Genomic DNA, 8,137 nt, shown 5'->3' with positions numbered 1-8,137 from the left:
TCTCTCTCTCTTTCTGAGTCTCTCTCTCTCTCTGAGTCTCTCTCTCTCTGAGTCTCTCTCTCTCTGAGTCTCTCTCTCTCTTTCTGAGTCTCTCTCTCTCTCTTTCTGAGTCTCTCTCTCTCTCTCTTTCTGAGTCTCTCTCTCTTTTTCTCTCTCTCTCTTTCTCTTTCTGAGTCTCTCTCTCTCTCTTTCTGAGTCTCTCTCTCTCTCTTTCTCTTTCTGAGTCTCTCTCTCTCTTTCTCTTTCTGAGTCTCTCTCTCTTTCTCTTTCTGAGTCTCTCTCTCTTTCTGAGTCTCTCTCTCTTTCTGAGTCTCTCTCTCTCTTTCTGAGTCTCTCTCTCTCTCTGAGTCTCTCTCTCTCTCTTTCTCTTTCTGAGTCTCTCTCTCTTTCTGAGTCCCTCTCTCTTTCTGAGTCTCTCTTTCTTTCTCTCTCTCTCTCTTTCTGAGTCTCTCTCTCTTTCTGAGTCTCTCTTTCTCTCTCTTTCTCTTTCTGAGTCGCTCTCTCTCTCTTTCTCTTTCTGAGTCTCTCTCTCTCTTTCTCTTTCTGAGTCTCTCTCTCTCTTTCTCTTTCTGAGTCTCTCTCTCTCTCTCTTTCTCTTTCCGAGTCTCTCTCTCTTTATGAGTCTCTCTCTCTTTCTGAGTCTCTCTCTCTTTCTGAGTCTCTCTCTCTTTCTGAGTCTCTCTTTCTCTCTCTCTCTTTCTCTTTCTGAGTCTCTCTCTCTCTCTTTCTCTTTCTGAGTCTCTCTCTCTTTCTGAGTCTCTCTCTCTTTCTCTTTCTGAGTCTCTCTTTCTCTTTCTGAGTCTCTCTCTCTCTTTCTGAGTCTCTCTTTCTGAGTCTCTCTTTCTCTCTCTCTCTTTCTCTTTCTGAGTCTCTCTCTCTCTTTCTGAGTCTCTCTTTCTCTCTCTTTCTCTTTCTGAGTCTCTCTCTCTCTCTTTCTCTTTCTGAGTCTCTCTCTCTTTCTCTTTCTGAGTCTCTATCTCTCTTTCTCTTTCTGAGTCTCTCTCTCTCTTTCTCTTTCTGAGTCTCTCTCTCTCTTTCTCTTTCTGAGTCTCTCTCTCTTTCTGAGTCTCTCTCTCTTTCTGAGTCTCTCTCTCTTTCTGAGTCTCTCTTTCTCTCTCTCTCTTTTTCTTTCGGAGTCTCTCTCTCTCTCTTTCTCTTTCTGAGTCTCTCTCTCTCTCTTTCTCTTTCTGAGTCTCTCTCTCTTTCTGAGTCTCTCTCTCTCTGAGTCTCTCTCTGTCTCTCTCTCTCTCTCTGAGTCTCTCTCTTTCTCTCTCTCTCTGAGTCACTCTCTCTCTCTCTGAGTCTCTCTCTCTCTCTCTTTCTGAGTCTCTCTCTCTTTCCGAGTCTCTCCCTCTTTCTGAGTCTCTCTCTCTTTCTGAGTCTCTCTTTCTCTCTCTTTCTGAGTCTCTCTCTCTCTCTCTCTCTTTCTCTCTCTCTCTCTTTCTCTTTCTGAGTCTCTCTCTCTCTCTTTCTGAGTCTCTCTCTCTCTTTCTGAGACTCTCTGTCTCTCTGAGTGTCTGTCTCTCTCGCTCTCTCTGAGTCTCTCTCTGTAGCTTTCTGAGTCTCTGTCACTCTCTCGCTCGCTCTCTGAGTCGCTCTCTCTCTCTCTGGGTTGCTCTTTCTCTCTCTTTCTGGTCTCTTTCTTTCTGAGTTGCTCTCTCTGTCTCTCTCGCTCTCTGAGTTGCTCGCTCTCTCTCTCTCTCTCTCTCTGAGATGCTCGCTCTCTCTCTGTCTGAGTGTCTCTCTCTCTCTCTCTGAGTTTCTCTGAGTCTCTCTCTCTCTCTCTCTGTCTCTCTGTCTCTCTCTCTCTCTTTCTGAGTCTCTGGATAATTTCCTTCTAAGTGTTCATTTTTTTGTCAGAATTCTTTACTCTAATTCTGCAGCTTAACGTAACTGACGACAGAACAGTGTGTTGACTGTTAATAATGTCAATGCTTGTCCTTTTGGGTTCTGTTGGTGGGATACAAGATCTGGTAAAACTGTGAAGTTAGTTGCTCGTATACCTCTAATTTTACTAACTCAGAAATAGGGCTGAAAATATTACAATCCTCTACAATCCTCTACAAAATTCTATGTCATCTTTACAAAACATCTTCAGTTCAATTGTTTTCGCCTATTGAATAATAATGGCATAAGAGACACTAACCAAGTTCTTAAACTTACAAGTACCTTTCGTTTGCGGCTCCAAATGATCACAATGGCGATTCGATGGTAGACCTATCACAGTATTGGAATGCTTTCTTTTATATAGCAGAGACCTTTATTCAAGACCACTACTATGCCACATATTTTCCTTATTCTGACCTTTGTTCCATCAGCCCAGCGGTATGGATTCTATTTCTATGCTGGAGCCATTCAATTGCTCCTCTTGGTGAGCTCCACTATCAAGGACAGACATCATGTTCTATCAGCAGCAGTTTGCACACAAATGCAGAAGCTTTTGCTTTCTTGCACCTCACTGTTAGCCACACATAAAGGTGTGAAATTACTTCTGCTTTCGTCAAATGTTCACTCAGTTACGCATTGAAGTTGAGGAAAAAAGTGTTTTTCTGTTTTGTGTGTGTGGATGGATGGGGGGGTCGGATTGTCTTTGATTAATCAGGTGGTTTGCTGAGAAGATTAACACGTTGTATTTACTCAGTAGTCCATCCAAACCAATGTTCCTTTTTATATTGTTCATTTGTTTTTTTATATACTCATTTTTTTTGTGGGGGGGTTGTCTTCGTTTGTGTATACCCCCCCCCTTATCAAGGTAGGTTGTTTTGGACACATGCTCCTTTGTCTTAGCCATTTGAAATATAGTACCCCTGATGATATATTGAGGTGGTAATAGATCAGCAGCAAGAGGTTTAAACAAAGATGGCTACACTTATAGATGAGGTGGTGGGTTACTTCCCTTCCCTCCCCCCTGGGCCCAATTACTTCTGTTTATCGCCTTGAGATTCTGTTCACTTCATAGGGTGCACAGGATCAGCAGTTTTATCTGGTTACAGTATTTCTGAGTGTGTCCTCTTTTTGGCTATTAACAATTGATAGGCCTACTTTATTTCAGTATATCCGTTTTATTCTACTGTCAATTAAATGTACTTTAGTACTAAATCGTAAAATTAGATTATGACTTGAAAATAATTGCCACAGGCCAACATTTTTACTATAAAGAAAAATGTTCCTCGTACTTTATTCTAGTGTGCACAGAGCACTCACAAATTGTAATATTGATGTTTCATTAAGATTATTTTTCAAAGCGATTGCACTTCCAAATATACAATTTACACCATGGTATTTTCAGAATAAATAAAAGGTGACATAAAAAATATACTACAAATCATTTAAAAATGTGATAACATCTATAACAAATTATTGTAATTTTTTCAGAAATATACTGTGTTTGCAACTCTTGCAGAAGCTTGAGAAATGTAGCACTCTTTTTGTGCCTGAGTCGACACAAAAAAACTTTATTGCATGCTGTAGTAGCTACTACCTGCTGAGGCCTCTGGGTGCTGTTGTGGGTCAGCTGTAGAAACACGTTCAGGTCAGTTGAAGCCCAACGGAATGCAGTGTAGCCAACTGGGGCCCTGCGGCGTACCCGACACACGCCACTGCGCATACATATCGTTATATTTCTGGCGCATAAATATACATATGTTGCTGGTCTAGAGCTGGAAAACTAGAAATGTAAAAAATGATTCTGAAATGTATTGCGGGGCTTTGGTGTCGTTATTGTGAGAGACTGTTATTTCCTTCCATTATTGATTGCGGCTAGAGGGGAATTTCTTAATTTTCCCAAATCAAATTTGAGAGGAATGTTATAACCTAGGGCTCTTGTATTTTTCATGCCCAAAATATCACAAATATATTTGTATTAATTTAGAAATGAATTATTGAAATGTATTATTCTTAGTAGGATTATGTTCAAATGTTGGGAGAAGGTCAATTTATTTGACACAAAATAATCTACCATGTACACATGATTAGGAAAGATTATTTTTTTCCCGCCGTTTGGACACCTGACCTCAGGTGGGCTTTTGGTCGACTCCACAGCTCTCTCGCAACGAATGTTTCTGCTTTTTAGTGAACACCGCAGCAAATAAAGCTACCAAGATGCAGTCTTTCCAAGATGTAAGTTTATGTAGTTCTATACAAAGACAAGTGAGAGGCGCTGTAGGGCTCTGTAGAAAGCCAAAGCAAAAGGGGAGGAGCGGTATCCGGGAGTAAAGTAGCCACACGGTGTGTCTGTCCCACCAGGCATTCGCTCGAATCTAACCAACCGACGCTGAGTAGGGATCGGATAAAGACGCGTTCTGTGGCATCTGCCAAAACTCCCGACCACTCCGCTCACAATTGTCAACGGAGAGACAGTAGCCCGCAAACAGCGGACACCTGACAGGCAACAGAAGGGCTAAAGCAAGAGGCAACATAATACATTTAGCCGTAAAATGCAACAGTCTTTGTTGGATTAAAACATCATTCAAAGATAAGCGTCGCATAGGCAGTGAAACTAGGACGAACGCCGGTGCTGAAGCTCAACTGCGACTAGGGAGGTAAGGATAAACTGCGTGTCAGGGCACCAAAGACTATAGGCCTACTTTATGTATTTTTTATGTGGTCCGTGTCAGGCTGAGTTGAGGCTACGCTTTACGCAGGACCTGTCTCATTATGAGAATGTCCCGTGCTTTGCCTGAATATGTGTGAAGGTTAATCTGTGCCACCCCTTGCTGAGCTAAAAAAATCTAAGCAAATGGGCGCTGCGGCTCTCATGTTGTGCGATCCCTTCTAGCCATGACCCTCTGCTTGAGAACTTCCTGCTAGGGCTTATAACTGGGGTCAGTGTGACATTGTTGTTGGCTGGGGCATGGGCTGGATGTGATTTTTTTTTTTTTTTTTTTTTTTAAACAATTTAACTCCTAGCTATTGTCGGAATAATAGAAAGCCCAAACTAGGTCCATGTTGAAGTGGTAGATAAGGTTCTGAACCCTAGATTCTGGTTCTGAGAATGGCTACAGCTAGAACGAGTATTGTTATCTTTATGGTTTATTCTTGCCTAACCTAAATTAGCAGGCGTAAAAGATGCGCCTGAGCAGCGCGGTTCTTTCTTTCAGGTCCTGATGATATAATAACAAATGTCCAGGGAGGTTCTCTTCTACACTGTTCAACCAATCCAGTAAACGTGGAGGAGGAGTTAAGATGGAGTGCGGCCTTGTTAACGTCCAAAAGCAGAAGTCAGGTCACAGGCTCTTCTTCCATTTCCCCAATAAAAAGGATGGGGTTATTTTTCCCCAAACGTTCTTGTGCACATCCTCTCCTGTTCACCCTGGGGGTAGACACGACATAGTAAAAGTACATCTGCTTCCCATTTAGTATGATATGGTATGTGTTCATTTGCAGGTGTCCATCATCCATTTCATATGATAAATTGCAATTTGGTATGGCAAATGTTAGCTAGGTGGCTAACATTACCTCGGTTTGGGGTTAAGATTTGGGTTAGGGGAAGGGTTAGCCAACATGGTAGTTAAGCAGTTGCAAAGTAGCTAAAAATAAGTAGTTGCAAAGTAGACAAAAATAAGTAGTTGCTAATTAACTAAAATGATACAGTTGAATGATGTGAACAAATAACCTTTGATTTGCATCCACCCCAACTAAACTACCTCCTTTTTGTTTTTGGCTTAAGTAACCTTCTGTCTTATTTAACCTTAACAAACTTAACATATACGAATTTGAATGTCAGATTTACATTTACTATGTTACGTCTAGTCTTTGAGGTCAGGCTGGTCTCTTAGTTGCTGTCACTCGCAGCATTATGTTTGCTATGTGGCAAGGCCATGTATTACAATACTGTCTGAGATATTGAATAGATACAAAACCCATCACCAGGCTCGTCCACTATGTAGGCTAAACAATGCTGTGAATCCTCATTTACATTATACAGTTGGTGTATATTAGTCTCTCTGTCCATATTAGAGATGGATATTGATGCGTCACAGAAGTAATCCCTGCACAATCTCTTCACAGCACACTGCCAGCAGTAGCCTAATTCATTAGCCCAAATGCGCATGGACCATTAAACGCATGTTACAAGAGAACTCTTAAGATGCCAAGCAGCATTTTGGACAACCATTGTTTATGAAACTGACTGAAAAATAAAGTACACTAGTTTGCTGTTAATGTGGTATACATTAATGTGGTATACATTAACATACTGACACCTGCAACTAAACTTTATTATAACCCATGTACTATAGCAGTAACACACCAGTACTGAACTGCATGTGCGTTGAAAAACAAACCTCAGTATTATATTTCTTACTCTTCAACTTGCAATCTACTCAGAAACAGACCTAGCTGTTCATCAAACACAAATGCACTATATTAGCAACATATAGTGTGTTGCTAGTCTCCTATACATTCTGAGGTGGACGTAACCAGGTCAGTATTGTAAAAGGCAATTGTTCTCAATGACTAAAAGCCCACTTCTCAGGTGTTTATTAAGGTAAGATACGGTAGAGTGGGACACTCTCATGGTCAACATTACATTGGTAAAGCTAGCATGTAATGTGAATCAAGCCTGGGATTAAGGGCTTTTATAGCAGTCATCTCAGAGGCAGGGGGATCTGGAGTCAATGAGGTGAGACAATGCATTTGTCTCAGAGCTGTGCTCATTTAACAAGGGCTTCTCACCTCAGTTTAATATAGGGGCAGGATTGGCACTAGATATTTACAATAACTAGCCTTTATGAAGGGGTAGGGCTGTGGTGGCAGAAAAGTAAGGGTGTGTGTGGGTATATGTTGGTCATTGAATCTTTTCAGGTTCATCCAGTAAGTGCATCATGACGTGTGTCTGCCTCTCTGCAGTGATAAACATACATCACCATCAGGGAATTCTTAAAGTGTGTTGGGAATGCCTAGTTTAAATCTACTATATGATCTCTGAGACAGAGGCTCGTCTTGGCTCTGTGTTGGTTAGATTTTGGTCTGACAGAGCTGGGCTGGTTGAACTTCTGTAGGACCTCGGATGAAACGCAGGCAGGCAATTCATGTGCCGTTTTTTTCAGTTTGTTATACTAATACACTTGCAGTTGTAGGGCCTGTCATGACAAATGGTGTGTCCCTGCCAAAAAGTGTTACAATGGAATTCGATAAACTATTAGCGTCCGTTGCTATATCAACGTGTGATGACCTAAATGACATTCTTTTCATCCCCGCTATGCAAAGAAATCTGATTTCTGTGACAATTTAGCTTTTTAAACAAGTTTTGTTAAGCTAATAAGATGACAACATTACTTCAAACTACTTTTGGGTACCTTGTTAACATTTCAACAACATGAAATCAATGTCTTAAACATTGCTAGTTTAAGAAATAGCAAAGAAAATGTGTAATCTGCTTGAGACGTTACATACCTTACAGATCAAAGTCAGCTAATTTCCTCTCCATTCATATGCAAATGTATATAATTCCTACAATGGCTTGTCTAGCTGGCATGGAATGGACGGGGCACAAGTATTGTTCTCTTTACGGTTCCTTCGGAAAGTATTCAGACCCCTTGACTTTTTCCCGATTTTGTTACGTTACAGCCTTATTCTAAAATGTATTAAATCACCCCCCCCCCCCTCATCAATCTATAAACAATACCCCATAATGACAAAGGAAAAACAGTTTAAAAAAATAAAAAATGGCAATTGTATTACAAATAAACTGAAATATCACATTTGCATAAGCATTCAGACTCTTTACTCAGTACTTTGTTGAAGCACCTTTGGCAGTGACTACAGTATCGTGTCTCCTTGGGTATGATGCTACAAGCTTGGCACACCTGTATTTGGGGAGTTTCCCCTATTTCTTCTCTGCAGATCCTCAAGCTCTGTCAGGTTGGATGGGAGTGTTGCTGCACAGCTATTTTCAGGTCTCTCCAGAGATGTTCGCTCCGGTTCAATTCCGGGCTCTGGCTGGGCCCCTCAAGGACATTCAGAGACTTGTCCTGAAGCCACTCCTGCATTGTCTTGGCTGTGTGCTTAGGGTCGTTGTCCTATTGGAAGGTGAACCTTCGCTCCAGTCTGAGGTCCTGAGCAGGTTTTCATCAAGGATCTCTCTGTACTTTGCTCTGTTCATCTTTGCCTTAATCCAGACTAGTCTCCCAGTCCC

The 8,137-nt window shown here is 41.3% G+C and overlaps 1 protein-coding gene across 1 annotated transcript in view; it reads left to right on the top strand.

The window, feature by feature from the left end:
* The first annotated feature begins 4,277 nt into the window (after positions 1-4,277).
* LOC135557788 (kelch-like protein 29) overlaps positions 4,278-8,137 on the top strand; it is a 416,874-nt gene continuing 413,014 nt past the window's right edge. Inside the window, exon 1 of the mRNA XM_064991390.1 lies at positions 4,278-4,541. The gene's annotated coding sequence lies outside the window, so the exon portion shown is untranslated. The remainder of the gene's footprint in view (positions 4,542-8,137) is intronic.

The sequence above is a fragment of the Oncorhynchus masou genome, chromosome 16 (genome assembly GCF_036934945.1).
Source record: "Oncorhynchus masou masou isolate Uvic2021 chromosome 16, UVic_Omas_1.1, whole genome shotgun sequence".
In the NCBI taxonomy this organism is placed as follows: Eukaryota; Metazoa; Chordata; class Actinopteri; order Salmoniformes; family Salmonidae; genus Oncorhynchus; species Oncorhynchus masou.
The sequence above is the reverse complement of the archived record's forward strand: the minus strand, read 5'-3'. Positions and strand labels throughout refer to the sequence as shown.